The 18247-nt window shown below is 33.5% G+C and overlaps 1 protein-coding gene and 1 long non-coding RNA gene across 51 annotated transcripts in view; one reads left to right on the top strand and one right to left on the bottom strand.

The window, feature by feature from the left end:
• msi2b (musashi RNA-binding protein 2b) overlaps window positions 1-18247 on the bottom strand; it is a 413958-nt gene that overhangs the window by 304408 nt on the left and 91303 nt on the right. The gene's annotated exons all lie outside the window — the stretch shown is intronic.
• LOC141487634 (uncharacterized) lies at window positions 5242-8340 on the top strand. Its single transcript, NR_199782.1, has 7 exons — window positions 5242-5297; window positions 6009-6110; window positions 6935-7018; window positions 7151-7412; window positions 7578-7771; window positions 7840-7992; window positions 8187-8340. It is a non-coding gene; the product is annotated as an uncharacterized LOC141487634 (long non-coding RNA).

Consider the following 18247-nt stretch of genomic DNA (forward strand, 5'->3'; position numbering starts at 1 on the left):
ACCAGTGACATTCTTGCTGTGAGGCGACAGCACTACTTACTGCGCCACTGTGCCGCCCTCAATGGATTCCCAAAGATTAAAATGATAATACTAACAATAATATAATAATAATAATAATAATAATATATTATTATTAATAAAATTATTTTTTCTTCAGCTTAGTCCCTAATTTATGAATTGTCACAACAGCAGAATGAACCCCCAAATATTCCAGCATATGTTTTACGCAGCGGATGCCCTTCCAGTCACAACCCAGTACTGGGAAACACTCATACATTCTCACATTCAAACAGATACACTATGGCCAATTTTTGTTTTACCCAATTCATCTATACCACATGTCTTTGGACTGTGGGGAAAACCAACAAACCTAATTAGAGGAAAAAAACTCCATACAGAAATGCCATCTAGTCCAGCCAGGATATATTAATAATGATAAGCAAAAACAATAGTAATTTAGAAAATATAAATACATTTGGATCCTACGAAATACAGTAGATTTTAAACAAGCCTTCTATCAGTGAGCCGGCTGGTATCCAAATCATGAACACCATCTTTTACCCAACCACGCCAAAACAAACAGTTTTTGGTTGTAACCTTTGCGGCGTGTCTTTGTAATTCCAAAATGCACTAACACCGATATTTCTCAATGACAAACTGTAGCAATACCCCCTCCACGGCTTTATCTTAATGATCTGATGTGCTTTACACTCAAACCCGGAGTCGATAGATTATTGTACAGTTATGAAGATAGATCGCGGCTGCTCATAGCTCCTTATAGGACCCAGGAGATGGTGAGGCTGATACACCTCCCGGTCTCCATTCAAACCAACTCACACTGAATATCAATGAGCTTTCAGCCTTGATAAACAGTCTGCAGAATGGGAAAAAATATTTTCGCATTAAGGATGGAGGGGTGAGAAAAGAAATGAGAGAGAGAGAGAGGAGAAAAAAAATTGAGCGCTTGCCCCTCAAAGCGATTCTGAAAAATTAATATGCTAATTAAGTGCTTGCTTGGGGCGAAATCTTCGAAACTTTAGCAAGGGAGTTATAAGCACTTAACAAATTACTTACACCATTACGCTGGAAGCTGTATACATTTTTAAAGCAACTGTACATTTTCCTTTCCTCTCCTTTCAGTTTTCACAATAGATCTGTTTTTTTTCCTCCTCCCTCAGACATTTTCTCCCAAGCTGCCATTTAAGAGTATAAAACGATATCAGACTTTTATGTCCTTCTCTGAAATATTAAGTATAGCGCGCGCCGAGGAATTTATCAGCACGCCTCATCGTTTGGAGGCAGGCCTTCAGCGATCCTTTCTACTTCTGAAATGTCTGAACTCGTAGTGAAATAATCTCCACAAGGCAAGACAGAGCTTCACATCAGTTTAATCTGCTCAGGAGAAAGAGAAGAGCTAACAAACAGCATCAGCATCCATCCTGCGGGCCTGAAGTGAACTTTCAATTCACAGAAGCCACTTCCCGATGAATGGCATGTTGAATACGATTGTGTTTGCGTTCGCGTTTGTGTGTATGCGTTCGGTTGTCTTGTCATAGATGTGCGAATGCAGACCAAACAACCACAGGCAATATCTGAATTCAAGATCAGCTTCAATGTTTTCCAGCACTTTGGTGCGGGAAAATCACATTTATGACCTTTACTATCCAGATCCCTGGTTATTTTTAAGTTAAAGTGACAGTAATCCAAAAAGTGCTCGAAAACTCCCTTGAGCTTTATTTATAATAATTTTTAATGTGCTTAAATATATCAGGGTTTCTGCAGGTTTCATCAAGTCAAATGTAAGACCCTTTTAAGACCATTACGAATAAAGTTTTAGAATTATATAGGGGCTAAACGCTAAGGATATTTTTTAATGGCCTGGTTGGACGACTGGAATTGAAAAAAATGTACTGTTGTTATTTCTTAACCATATATTTTAATGTGTCCAAACAAGAAAACTCTAGGGTTTTTTCAAATATTTTTTTTTTTTATTATTATCATAATTATTTTTTAATGACGAGTTTAACATTATATTTATTACAAAGAAAACTACACCATTAATCAAACATATATATTTTTTAATAATTAAACATACACCATGTAAAAGTACTTGTATAGCCTGTTTTATGTGTAAATATCTTAAAGTATATCTTAGTTACGCATAGGTTTTTATTAAAATAGCTCCTATGTCCAGTGTTGTGCAGGCATGGGACGATAACCATTTTCAAGGTATACTGCAGTTTGGAAATGTCAAGGTTTTAATACCGCCAAAATTTTCTGTAATATCTTCCCTAAGGTATGTGTAAGATGTGTATGTTGGTTCTTTTTTAAATAATATATCATACTTTGTCTTATTTTCATTCATTTTTATTTTTTTCATTTGTAATAATCGCATTAAAATTACATTTTTTTTAAACATTTTCTTGGAAATTTGTAAAATACAAGGCATTTAATTAAATAATAATTTCTTGCCATGGTGTGAATAATTTACAATCAAGCAATTCATTTAAGAGGTATCTGCAATCTGATGAGTGTTTTTAAGATTTAATATCTAATTACAAGTACCGATTTGAAAAAAATCTGATTTTGTAAATTCAGATTGCACGCAATCAGTCATCATCATCATATATGTGTGTACCAGTGTGTGAAAATGTGTATAAAAACATCAATACCACCATTCTCTTTCAAATGTGCCCAAAGCGAGAGGCTGCAGCCATAATCGTGAGCCATACACACAAAAACACATGAGATGAAATTGGTTTGAAAGAAAACAATCTTGTTCCCCAATAAAGGAGTGAATTGCACATAAAGTGTCTGTTTGGCTGGCTGTGGGTAATTAGGGCCCAGCTGGCCAGCGGAAGCCATGGACTGACGCAAAGCAAAGGTGACGGACAGGCCAGATATGGCTCAGACAGCATCCAACATCTGACATCAAACCCTCATCTTCCTCTACAGTTCCCCGAATGAGATACTGAACACAGCCTAAGAGTCAAGTAGTAACCCAAATAACAACCCCTTGAGCAGAACCTGAGGTTGGAACATGAGACAGCTCCCACTAAAATCTAGTGCAGCAAAAAGTATTGATATTTCAATATGTACGAATACATAAATATGTTAGGATTTTAAATGCACGAAGAAGAGGCAAAGAACCACAGGAAACAAAGCAGATTTAAAATTATAGAGCATTTCAATGTGGTCATGTCATTGGCCCATAAATATTTCCTGCTTGTTATCAAACTGTTTCATAACTGTAACAACTGAGTTGAGCTGAATTGAGGCAACTCAATTGAAACTTAATGATAAAACAGCTCTCATAACATTATTTATCAATATGTGGCTGTTTATAGATTCTTGAAAGCTATAGAAATTAAAAATAGGTTGGGAAATAGGAAATAGGTTGGGATAATGGTTTTTGTTTATATTCCTCAAAATGGTCTATATACCAATTAAAATCATAGTTTTTCATATTTTTGTTCATTACACATTATTTGACTGTAATTAGAACTGTATTTTACAGTAGAACAGTTATGCAGTATTTTACTGTATTTTATACTTGCACTGTGAAACTTACTGTATAATTTACAGCAGGGGTGGCCAACCCTGCTTCTGGAGAGCCACCTTCCAGCAGATTTCAGTTGCTACCCATATCAAACACACCTGAACCAATTAACTAGGACCTGAACACCACGTGATAATTACAGGCAGGTGTGTTTGATATGGGTTGCAACTGAAATCTGCAGGAAGGTGGCTCTCCAGAAACAGGGTTGGCCACCCCTGATTTACAGTAAAGAATGTATAGAGCAGGATAAATGGTGCTATAAATGTAAATAAAGTATTTCTGCTGTATTATTAATTTACTGGGGAACTGCTGCCAGTTAGATACTGTAGGTTATACAGGAAATTGTTAATGTAATATTGCTTTTAGCAGTGCAATATTTGACCACATTTATGTCAGTTATGAAATGTTACTGAAAAAGTGCATTATTTTCATTTCTAAACATTCAAATCTTAAAAAAATCTGCTAAGACTCACGTCTGGTCTAAGCCCCTCCAACGGAGAATCACCACTCTATAGAGACTGAAGATTGGCTTATAATCAACAATTTCAACAGACCATGGAATAGTTTAACCTATACTGTATATTATGTCAAATGTATATCACATGGCTATACACAATATCACTAGAGAACATTGTTTGTTTGTCTTTCTCGTTTGTTCTTTGTTTTTCTTTGTCTTAGCGTGAAAATACTAAGCTTGCCGTTACATCCTGAGATTCAACCGCTGATTGTCAAACTTTGTACAAACACCAACTTTTATAATGTAATATAATCGGTAAAGTGAAAGTTAACAGTTGAGAAACATCTTACACTGTAAAAAATCCAACTTGACAAATGTTGAAATTGCTTGATTTTTTTTGTTGGTTCAGCAAAAATCTGTAAAAAAGTCTGTACAACTACATTTAACACATTCAATCAACTTAAACAAAGATTTTATTCATTAAGTTAAAAAGATGAGTTTTGTGAGCAACACTTTGCTAGTTCATTCAAAAAAGCATCTGCCAACTTGTTTTTTTGTGTTAAGTCAATCTCTGACTTTTTTAATGCAATGAATATACAAGTAGCATAACCTTTTGTTGATTGAAAAGGTTTCAAACATGTTAAATATTCTAAAAAAATTATCAATGGCAGTATAGAACCTTTTCCCAGAGATGGGTTGGGGCTGGAAGGGCATCCGCTGCGTAAAAACCTGCTGGATAAGTTGGCGGTTCATTCCGCTGTGGCAACCCCAGATTAATAAAGGGACTAAGCCAACAAGAAAATGAATGAATGAGTATAGAATCTTTCATGGTTTGTATTAAAAAAGTAAATGCTGAGTGAGAATGCTATTATTATTATTATTAATACAATAATAAATATCGTTATTCTTCACATTGTTATTAAAAACAACAAAAAACACTACAATACTTATAGTAACTTTATTTGAAACTTTTCATTTGCAATTTAACTTTATTTGGTGCACATTTGCAGAAATAAGCTTGCACGCACATTATCATCTCGTGTTTATTCATTACCCTTTAAAAAAAGAAAGGCATACTTTGATATTCCAATATTTAAAAATAAACCACGCACTCAAAAATATGTTTCTCAAATGACGATATAGCATCATTCTGTCTTGAGCTAAACCACGCCCTCGTTACGATGGTTGCGCTTACGTAACGTCAACGTCTCAGGCGGGAGAAACTGGAAGCATTGTACTTCGGTGGGGAAAGAGGCAAGCCGTGGAAGAGCAATCTTAATAGTAAGTGTGCAAAGATTGTAGTTCTTTGTTTAAGACACTTCATCTAAATTTGTCCTCCTAAATGTTCATCATATACGCGCAAAAATGTGTGCAGATGCGGCGCTTAGTGATTATTCACATAATCTCTCTTTGTTATGTGATAAGAGTGAATGAATATTTGTGTTGCCGTAAATCATATCCATGCCCCGGGTAGCAGGAAGTAATCGGCCCGAGCTCGGCTGCCCTTCGGCGCCTCCGGCTCCGACTCGGCATCAACGAGTGTTATACGGGCGGAGTGTGGCCCGCAGCTCGCTCGCGCACATGCGTTTGTGATGCAGCTGTAAACACTGGCCAGATTCCTGTTAACCCTATCTGGCCCGAGTCTGTCTCGGCTCGTATAAGGACTCGGCTTGTGTAACTGATGACAACCGATTAAATTCTTATTTTATCTAGTAATTTGTTAGCTCCACGTTTAATGATAATTTGAGAAAATATATATGGTACAACAGCAACAAAATAATAAAAACATTTAGTGTGGATGGTCGCAATGTTTAGATGCAAACAAAACAATATTATTTATAAATGGATTATATATATCATCTAGGGAAAACAGTGTAAAATGCGCTTATTTTCGAGATAGCACGCTTCCATGCAGACTGTTTTTTTAAGCAGAAGTTTGGTTTCATAAGAAACACATGCGTGAGTCAACTCTTGGTCCAAACTCCAATCCAGACGGTGGCGGTAATGTTCCAAAAGCTGGTTGCCAACCGCTATGAAGATCACAAGAAGAAAAAGAAGTTTGGCGTTTCAAAACAGTGGATTCCGGTCAGAAAGGTAAGGTTTTTGCTGCTTGTATACTGTATACTTTGCGAATTTAATGCTTAAAACATTTTCACAGTGTTAGGTTATTGTTAAGTTATTGTTTAACTTGTTTATGCAGTGCATCAGTGATCGTTTACTGTTCTCTTTAAATTATCATTCTATTATTAAGAGAAATATATTAGTATGTGCTTTAATTTATATGTGTTAGCCTATGTGAATCAATTATATCTTATGTTCAAGTTGTAGTTTGCGCATGTAAAACTAAATTTCTTAAAGCAGATTTTGATGGGTTTTATTTTTTGGTTATTGACAGTTATACTTTCTGATTTAAATGAATGGGTATAAATGAATATTTTTTTGGTTAAGTCTTACTGTTCTTGTTTAACAAAGGTTAGTGAGGTCATTTTGTAGCACATCACAGAGACCAATAGCACATTCTTATGAACATGTGAATAGGCATGTTATAGTTGGGTGATTAAAGTCCATGCTGTAAACTGCTGATACATTTTCAACATAGATTGAGCTTTTCAGACTTTACATTACTAATTGCTTCACAAACAGCTGAAATGGTTTATTGTTATTGGCTATCATCATCATCAAACATTTTCCACAATGGTAGGTTAATCTTCATGGGTACAGAATAATGCATGTGCTTGGCCATCTTACAAATCTATGTCTAAGATTCATAAGGCTGTCACTCTGCATGAATCTCTGAATAAATCCTGTGTGCTGATTATTTACACCATAGGTATTATAGCCATTAATTAACTTTGATAGTATTTCAGGATTTTAACTTTTTGGGGGGAGGTTAACAACAATGTGATGTTTCATTATAGACACACATGAGGAAGCTCGACTCAGCTTGGCTTGCAGACAGATGAGGACGGTGATTGCCCGTCATACACCTAAAGAAAGAACAGGTTTGTTTGCAATTATTTTAAACACATACTGTCAACATTATGTCATTGATCTATTACACTGCCATTGTCATTGATCTAGTGTCCTGCACTATACTAAAATAATGTTTTGTTTTGTAAATGTATCTGATCAAGGGGCATTAAAGACACAACTATAGTGAACGTGATGAAGAAAAATTATTTGGAACAAAGAGGCTGGAGAAAAAACTGATATGAAGATTTCAGAAATTGATGCAGCACCGCAAGTACCATCACCACCAATGACTATGGCAGGATCCTTAAGAACACCATCAAGATGCACAGATGCTGTACATTTCAGTACACCTATGAACATTTACAGTCCTTGTTCAAGTGCAGTCGGAGATCAAGACAACTTATTGCAACTCGTCATGTCTTTGTAAGAATTCAAGACATCACTAAATTTGTAATGGCTTAATGCAGCTAGAAAGTAAAGATCAACTAGAGAATATCAGCAGTGTCTAACCCACTGTTGTATTTACACAAGTTGCATGAGAATAAGCAACAGGTTGATTTATACTAGTTTGTTATTTTTCTTTTTTAGCACGACTGAAAAAAAGTTTTAAAATCATGTGACGTCATAAAGCAGCAACTGTGCCCGATTCTCACAAATCAGCAAAACCAAAACAGACGTGATGAAATTCCTGATGTAAACACATTTGACCTTCCTTTGTCCAATTTGATTTGGAAAAACTTGAAAATCAACTAAACGAGCAGCCCGAACAAATGAAGAAACTGGTAAGTTTCTTGCTTATTTCTAAGTGTTTTATGTTTATTCATTTATTTATGTGTTTTTTGCTTCGTAGGTAGCCTACTTTGGAATCATTGGTGTTTTCCACTAAGCAGTTTGGTGTGTCCCGGGAAAGCTTTTGGCTCACTTTTTGGCTGAACAAATTAACTGGAGCAGGGCAAACCAAAATGTGGCCTTTCATGCACTCTCCCTTACGACTGTCTAGTCAGTAAGTTGGTTTTAAATATACATTTCAGTACAATTAGGGGCAGTTCCATCTGTGTATTTCTTTGAATCATTAATCAAAGGAACAAAACATCTATATATAGTCCCATTTAGGTTGTACTTATATGAGAGCAAGCATCTTTCTTTTTTCATTTGTACTTTTTCACTACTAATTGTTTGTTTATTTTTTAATCACAGATGTAGTGAGGAGAAATGTCCATACCACATCACTGATAAAGAAGTGGAAAAATGCATTACAAGGTGGCTACAACGTGCTCCTGACAGGGCTGGAGGAAGGAGGGAAGAAGAGAAAGCTAATGTGTCAAATGTCTACATCAATAATTTATTTTTTAAACAACATTTTAAGTGTATTAAGATGTTCCCTGATACTTGGGTAATTTGTTTCTTTTATTTGCAATTTTTATATATATATATATATATATATATATATATATATATATATATATATATATATATATATATATATATATATATATATATATATATATAAAATGACAATATGCTAAATTCTGAAAAAGCATCTTAATACATTTTTAATTAACATAATATAATAAAAATATGAATAAAAAATTGCACAAGACATATAAAGATATACAAGTCAAATTTGATATATATATATATATATATATATATATATATATATAATCATCTCACTCATTTAAATGTATTATTATGTTTTATTTATTAAAAATGTTTCTTAAGAATTCTGCAGTTCTTTTTACAATTTTGACTTGTATATTTTACATATTGTCATGGGTATTTGTAAGATGTTTCTTACATATGCTAAATATGCTAAATTCTGAAAAAGCATCTTAATACATTTTTAATTAACATAATATAATAAAAATATTAATAACAAATTGCACAAGACATAAAGATATACAAGTCAAATTATATATATATATATATATATATATATATATATATATATATATATAATCATCTCACTCATTTAAATGTATTATTATGTTTTATTTATTACATTTATTAAAAATGTTTCTTAAGAATTCTGCAGTTCTTTTTACATTTTTGACTTGTATATTTTACATATTGTCATGGGTATTTGTAAGATGTTTCTTGCTATATCTTAAATTGGTTTCTATATTCAGGTTTATATAAAATTAAGCTGTTTTAAGATGTGTCTTGTACAATTTTTTAATTCAAGTCTATTGGGAAAACAGGGTTGTTTTAAAAACTTCTGTGTATGTGTGCAATTTCAGATTTTGTCTTTAAATCTTCCTTTGTGTCTTTATTGTGTAGTTTTATTATTACTTGTGCACTACAAAATATTTTATTCAAGTTTAGTATTATTTGTTTATTGCAATCAATAAATGTTTATTATTATTTATTTTGTCCTTTGTTTGATAATTTTTGTTATTGGATATGTATGCTGTTTGCATTTTATTCAAAGGTTGAACGCAGTGCCTACACTTTGCCTTTACATTATAGCCTGCGTTTGCTGGTATATAAATGCAAATGGTTGTAATACCATGTATCAAGTACCAATATAATACCAAAAGGTTTTATATCAAGGTATATTGAGTTGCGCCAGCTCCGGGCTGCAGCGCACATTACTCACGGGCCGATTCTGGCTCGGATGCGGCAGCGAATCTAGCTGGAACTGGCCCAAGTGTATTTTACTATCTAGGGTGGCTCTTAAAGTGACAGCACGTATATTCCAACTGCTTATTATTATATTAAGCAAACAAAATCAAATCAAAACCAAAATAATAGTAATAAATCGTTCATTTTGAACTGAAGGTGTATACAGTGGAACACTTATTACTAAAGTAAGATCCTTTACTGGCAGTTTTAATATCATATTTATCCATGACCAGCCAAGGTACTAGCACAAAACATGTAATTATGCAAGTATAGATTTTGAAATGAATTACAACAAATACTAAGATTTATATCTCAAGGCAACTAGTAATTCAGATTGATTGCTCTAATTGCCCTGCTGAAAAAAAACAAAAAAAAAAAACAGCATATGCTGGGAAGGTATATGTTTTGATGCTGGTATGCTGGTCTTGCTTGTTTTAATGCTGGTTTTGCTGGTCTTAAAGTTGGTTTTGGTGGTCTCAATGCTGGTCCTAATGCTGGTTTCAATGTTGGTCTTGCTCGTCTCAATGCTGGTCAGGAGCAGCACTTAGACCAGCAAAACCAGCACTGAAACCAGCAAGACCAGCATTGAGACAAGCAAAACCAGCATTGAGACCAGCATCAAAACATACCTTACCAGCTTACGCTGTTTTTTCAGCAGGGTGTTGTGAATAATTTATGGGATATTCTAAGGTTATTAAAATTGATAGTGTTAGGTAGTCTCAGAGATGTGCTGTAATTGTTATATATTTAATATAATTGTGTTTCCTTTTCATGTGATTAATTTGACTTAGTGTTTGTGTTTTTTGACTTAGTGTTTCTTGAATCGCAAGAAAATGAATGTTTTGGTAAAATGTATGTCTTTTTTTGCCATGTGTGTTTACTCCGATAACATTTTATTTATTAGTACTAATTTCCAATTGTATTTTTTTGGTTCATTTAACTTCTGTAGTTTCAGACCATTCAGACAAGAAATGTTCAGTCAGCAGAACTTAAAAAAACAGAGCCATGTGTGTTTGCTCGGATAACATATAATTTCTTAGTACTAATTTCCTTTTGTATTTTCTTGTTCTCTCAACTTCTGTCATTTTTGGCCATCCAGACAAGAAATGTTCAGTTAACACAACTTTTGCTCTGGTAACATATAATTTCTTAGTACTAATTTCCTTTTGTATTTTCTTGTTCACTCAACTTCTGTCATTTCAGGCCATCCAGACAAGAAATGTTCAGTTAACACAACTTTTGCTCTGGTAACATATAATTTCTTAGTACTAATTTCCTTTTGTATTTTCTTGTTCACTCAACTTCTGTCATTTCAGTCCTGCAGACAAGAAATGTTCAGTTTGCACAACTTAAAAATATTTGTTGTGCTGCAGGTGCAGGTTTCCAGAAAACTACTAATGTTAAGTTGACTCAACTAGACATTTTTTGTTTCACTGACAAATTATTTTCAGTCAGTGTAGCTGATGTTTTCAAAAGTTGAGTAAACAAGAAAAAACAGAAGGAAATTAGTACTAAGATTTTTTTTGTTGAACTGGCTTAAAATTTTTTACAGTGTAGAGTCAATTACCAAAAAAAACATTTTCTTTTACTTACATTTGTGCTGCTGTATGTATTTGTGTTATAGGCTGTAATTTGCTTATTTGTTAATTACCGATTTAATCACAGTTTGACAATTTTTACTTCTTCAATAACATTCTGACTTCATGCAAGTTAGCCTAGTTTCTGCTCTAATACTAAAATTGTAATTAAGAATTGTTACATTTATTTGAATGCTACACTGCATAATTTATTTGATGTTTCATGGTTCAAAACAACAACAAAAAAGTTATTCTATATTATTCAATTTTAAAAGTAAATTAAATTAAAAAAAACAATTAAATTATTTTTTAAATAAATTACATTTAAATTATATATATATATATATATATATATATATATATACATACATATATATATATATATACATATATATATATATATATATATATATATATATATATATATATATATATATATATATATATACATACATATATATATATATATATATATACATACATATATATATATATACATACATATATATATATATATATACATACATATATATATATATATACATACATATATATATATACATATATATATATATATATATATATATATATATACATATATATATATATACATATATATATATATATACATATACATATATATATATATATACATATATATATATATACATATACATATATATATATATACATATATATATATATACATATATATATATATATATATATATATACATATATATATATACATATATATATATATATATATATACATATATATATATATACATATATATATACATATATATATATATATATATACATATATATATATATACATATATATATATATATATATATATATATATATATATATATATATTTTTTTTTTTTATTATTATTATTTCCCCAACTTTGTCAGAGAAAATTGTCTTGAATGAAAATACTGTATCAAAAAATCATATCAAAGTTCGAAATTCTAGTATCGTGACAACACTACTAGGAGCAGACATGCTCAAATGTTTTTACTTTTTATTCCAAGATGCTGTCATCTTATGAGAAGATCATCCAAATGTGGATCTGACATGAGGGTATTCATATGCGCCAACATGGAGACTCGGCTGTGTTTCTGGTCCACAAACATTATGGCAATCTTCCAGCAGCACTCAAATCCCAGAGCTAATGTACACTCCTGAGCTCTAACTACAGTTCTGACACCCTCAGAGCTGTCAAAAAAATCTGATGGTGGACTCAACTCAAGACGTTTCTGCAGCCCTTTAGTGGGAGGGCATGTCATATTCACCACTTCCAGGAAGAGCCAACACACACACACGCACACAGGCGAAAACAACGGCAGTCTCAACAGGGAGTCGAACAGCTGTTGTTATATTAATGACACAACAATATTGACAAGACAAAGAGAAAAAAAAAATCACTCACTGATCTTTTTGTGTTTGTTTACATGAATAACTTTAAAATAATTCAAAATAAAAAATGTGGGTGTTTTTTCCATTAAGAAAAATCTTGTAATGGTCAGTTTTTGTATTAATATATATTATTATTGTTTTATTTTTTGTATAATAATTATATTAATGATTATATTAACTATTATTAAACAATGTTTTGATCACTATAGAGCAAGGAATAGTAAAAATAAAAGAAATGTAAAGAAACATGCAATTTTACTTTCCCAAATACCTACTAAAACCATGGTAGTAAGAAAAACAATAGTTGCAATTAAAAATTAAATTAATAAAAATACAATTAAATTTTTTTTCAAATAAACTGATTTATTTTTCATACATAGGATTCCTGAAATTTTTCCAGCTGTGGCGGTAGGCCTTTTACACAGATCTTTTAACTAACTATGGGCGTTATTTCCTGTACAAATATCGTGAGAGCAGTATTACAAGTCGAGATCGCATTCATGTAACACGAGAAAGCAAATCTTTTGTGAGCTCTTCAGAAAACGCTGCTGAAGTGCAGCGTTTGAAATAATCTCCAACATTTATTGGATTTGCTAAAAATATTTATGAATGTCTCCAATACACAGAGTAGGGTGAAATGGCTATAGATAGCAAGATAAAGTCATTGTATGTAGAACCACAGACCTTTATCTGTAAATGAAGTATAATTATGGAAACTGTGTTCATCATAACCAAAAGCTACGTTGTGTCTGCTGGCCTCACGCATCACTCAACCCCGTCAGTCAGGCAGTCAGCATGCAACCTTTAAGACTAAAACAAATAATGCAGAGCACTACTATGAATACAGAAATGTTTGTTCTGTTATATTTCACTTATATTTTAATATGTTTTAGTGTGATTAACCCGCTATATAAAAAAAACAGCAACAACTGAAGATTTTAAATGAAAAGCTGTAATGTAGCCATGGTGGTAATAATTTTGGTGTGGCGCCGCGCCATAGAAGAACGAATGTAGCAGAAACCATGTATATATTACATATATACTGTAATAATGAATATATTATACATAATCGTGCAGCCCTGTCAGTCAGCGTGTAACCTTTAAGGGTTAAACAAATAATGCACAGCACTACAACGATTACAAAACAGTTTGCTCGGTTATAATTCACTTACATTTTAATACATTTTGGTGCAATTAAAACCCACTATAAAAAAAGCAACAACTGTAGGTTTTGAATGAAAAACTAATGTAGCCTTGGCGGGAATCTATTTTAGTGTGGTACCCCGCAAATGAATATAAAGAATGTAGCGGAAATTATGTATATATTATACATACATAATTTTTATTTTATTTGAAAACTATATAATTGTATTTATTTATTTTGTATATCATGTATATATGTATAATATCATTGATTCATTCATTTTCTTGTCGGCTTAGTTCCTTTATTAATCCGGGGTCGCCACAGCGGAATGAACCGCCAACTTATCCAGCAAGTTTTTACGCAGCGGATGCCCTTCCAGCCGCAACCCATCTCTGGGAAACATCCACACACACACTCATACACCACGGACAATTTAGCCTACCCAATTAACCTGTACCGCATGTCTTTGGACTGTGGGGGAAACCGGAGCACCAGGAGGAAACCCACGCTAAGGCAGGGAGAACATGCAAACTCCACACAGAAACGCCAACTGAGCCAAGGTTCGAACCAGCAACCCAGCGACCTTCTTGCCGTGAGGCGACAGCACTACTGCCTCGCCATATGTATAATACACCTCTCAAAAATATAACTTTTTTTTTCATTATGGGTGATAGACAAGCATTTGCGAAAAAAACATAATTAAATAAAGGACCACTCAATCTTTCTCTGTCAAGTACTCAAAGGGTCAAAACGACCTTCTTAAATCATTCCTAATTCTCAACAACCCTTGACAAAATACTGACCAATTACACACCACTCAAGTCGATAAGCAAGCAGCAAGCACTGTCCTAGTTAAATATTAGCATGCACCAAAAAAAAAAAACCCAAATCTATTGCACAAAACAAACCAATTTCCTATCAGCTTCAGCTTGTTTGTAACAGGTCATAGAGGTATACAGACTATCATCCAAACATCCAGAAACCCGGTGCCTTAAGGCAGTGGCACAGCGGATGCAGTATGAGATTGATTGCTCCGGATGAAAGTAAAAGGGATAAGGTGCAGTCGGAGCGGGCGAGATGGCTCCAGGAGAGGGCACTTTCACTTTAATAGGACGATTGATTGATTGATAGTGGCGGGCTCTCCTCTGCCACCTCCTTCAGTGACTTTTCCAGCGAGCGTCGATAAACAGTTCCACACCCGCCACACTGCACTCGCTCCAGATTTTAGCGTTATATAATCCCTATTGATGTACCAGCATTAAGCGTCCGCATACAATGCGTATTCGGCTAGGGCTAGATTAAGGAAGTTACTGGCCATGGCAAGGATTATTGACCCAGAGCAAGACAAAGTATTGCGTTTTCCTGCTGGTGGAGGGAAATCACTCTTTTCTTATCACTCACTAGTATGGAGTTCATTTGTCACCGACGATGAGCAGCATTTGGATTTGAGGCGATTTATATCACTTACAAAACACTAGCAGGCCAGAGTGGAAACTATAGTGATAATCAGATGCTAAAATCAAAGTGACGTTATTTGTTGACTATAGAAAGATTGCTGGGAGCTTGTAACCAAAACAGCATTTCCTCTCATTGTTACTAGGCAGCGAGAGGATAACTGAACCTCAAGTGAGGGATTAACTTGCAATTAGGACAATGGCTCTTATGAGTGACTCTGCCTAGGGAAGGAGGCCATATTGCTGTCAAGCAACACGCGACACAGATGCTGCCGCTGCTGCTCTAAGGGCAGGATCAACATGAAGTGCAAAATGACATTTGCTAAATCTGTGATAATAAGTGGGTCTTAAGTAGAAATTGCACAATTAGGCTGGTTTTGTGATAACTGAAGCTCGATTGGATGTTCAAAATTTCAACAGATATGTCTCATTAAAAAACACTAAGATGCAACAATTAAGGTGCTTGCCTCCTTAATATATTATATATGTGGAATAAATTTAAAGCCGTTTTTTTTTAAGAAAATGATTTAAATTGCAAACTATCTACAGTTAAAGCTCAGCAAATAACTTATGTAAAATATATATATTTTTTAAAATATAATTTTTTCATATATAAAAAAATATTTTTAAAAGAGAATGCTTCCTTGCATCTGAAAATGTGAGATGCAGTGTCCAGAAGTGGTTCCGCCATGTTTCTCCTGACTCCGTACATAGAAGTAGGGCTGGGCTGTTTAACTGTATTCTATCGAATTGCTATCAAATTTATGTCAATAGCAATGATACGTTTTTTAGAGAATACTTTTTTACTCTATATTGATCCAATAGCCAATCACACATCAGAAATGTGCAACAATGGGAATCTAAAAGTGTTTTGACATTACAGATGTATTGAATTTTTGGCCACCAACAATTTATCAGTTGGATTTATGTTATGCCATTTAATGTACCCAGTAATTTTTGTGGCTTTTGTAGCGGACTCTTTTAAATCTGGAAACATTAACAACTTAAATAGAAATGTATATCTTATGGTTTAATATGGAAAATAATTATCAAGATTGCATTTTTGTCATATCGCCCAGCCCTACATAGAAGCTCTCAATGTTTGTCTTGCTTTCAAGTTCTTGCGATTGTTCCACTGCTCTGGAAGAGACAGTAATGAGTAGGGGTGTAATGGATCACGGTTGAGCCGTGTGTGTGTGTGTGTGTGTGTGTGTGTGTGTGTGTGTGTGTGTGTGTGTGCGTGCGCGCTTAGCCTCGGAGACGAGCAGAGCACACACATCCAACGCCATCTTAACGCAAGCGCTTTAATAGTCAAATACATGCACATTTGTGTCAGTGCGCTGTGTTTAGTGATTATTCATATTAACCCTCATTTGTGTAACAAACAAACAAGTTGAGAATCAAAAGACACGTGAAAGAGAAACCATATCAAAGTTTCACTATTCTAAAAGTGACAGTGCGCAATATTCCTGCTGCTGCCTGTTTTTATTATTAATCAAACAACAAGAGGAGGAACTCCCTCACTGCTCTTGACTGAAGGACTTTTGTAGCTGAAGTTTTTTTGTGAAGATGCTTAAAGCACAGTTTGTTTCATATTTTATTCTATTGTATTTATTTCCCTTTCCTTATTTACAGGGAGGAAAATAACTGTGCATATATAAAATCAGATTTATTTGCCCTCCTGAATTACAAGCGACCCTTTCCCCGCAATTTCTGTTTAATGGAAAGATTTATTTTCAACCCATTTCTAAACATAACAGATTTAATTTCATTAAGTCATTTCTAATAACTGATTTCTTTTATCTTTGCTATGATGACAGTACATTTATATTTTACTAGATATTTTTCAAGATACAAGTAATCAGCTTAAAGTGACATTCAAAGGCTTAATTAGTGTAATTAGGCAAGTCATTGTATAACTGTAGTTTATTCTGCAGACAATCAAAAATATATATGGCTTAATGGGGTAATAATATTTACCTTAAAATAGGTTTCAAAATATTGAAAATCTGCTTTTATTCTAGTCGAAATAAAACATATAAGACTTTCTCTAAGAGAAAAAAAAATATTATAGGAAAGACTGTGAAAACTTCCTCTGTTAAACATCATTTGGGAAATATTTATATAGGACTATAAAAAAACTAAATTCACAGGAGGGCGAATAATTTTGACTTCAACTGATAATCGTTTTGAATAATCGTGATTACAATTATAACCAAAACAATCGTGATTATGATTTTTCCCATAATCGAGCAGCCCTATAATTTAGTATGGCCCCTAAAGGATGTTACAAAAATGTAAATGGCCCTTGATAGAAAAAAAGGTTCTCCACCCTTGCATTACACCACTAGTAATGAGCGTCACTGCAGGTGAAACATGAAACTGTTTTATTTTGATACTACATCTAAAAAACATGGTATGTGAGAGGTGCTGAGTGACATGAGTGGTCACACATGTCCTTCAACCGCATTTTCAACTTAAAACATTGTAAATATAACATTGTCATCTCAAGCTCATGCAAGTTTGAGTCTCTTCTCTACACATGCACATGGTTGAACAGTTGCTGGCTGCTGCTTAAGTGCTTTTTTCCAACGAAGGCTATATTTATTTTTATCCTAAATATATAAAATATAAATATAATTTTATTTGACTTTTTTTTACTATTAAAAAGTTAGAAACATTTTTAAACATTTTGAGTGTATAATAACTTCGCAAAGTGGCTTCAGTCGCTGTGGGGGGAAAAAGATCTTTGACATTTTGTGTCTGGACAGCCATGTTTTTCCAAAGGGCTTAAGTAGCCCTGATCAATGGTCGCCCTCTCTGAGTGATTAGTTTAATCCCACCTGTGGTGTTCAAGGACTAAAGCCATCAGAGAAGAATTTTCACTCAAGCTAACAAGAAAAAAAAAGCTTCCACATATGTTCGACCCGGGTGGTTATTTTCAGTGAAAAGCTTCTCGCGCAATCTGCACGACTTAAAACAAAGCCAGAGGCTCAATAACAACAATAACCTTGAGTTGTACACATAATTA

Source organism: Danio rerio, chromosome 15, assembly GCF_052040795.2.
Source record: "Danio rerio strain M-AB ecotype USA chromosome 15, GRCz13ab, whole genome shotgun sequence".
Taxonomy (NCBI): domain Eukaryota; kingdom Metazoa; phylum Chordata; class Actinopteri; order Cypriniformes; family Danionidae; genus Danio; species Danio rerio.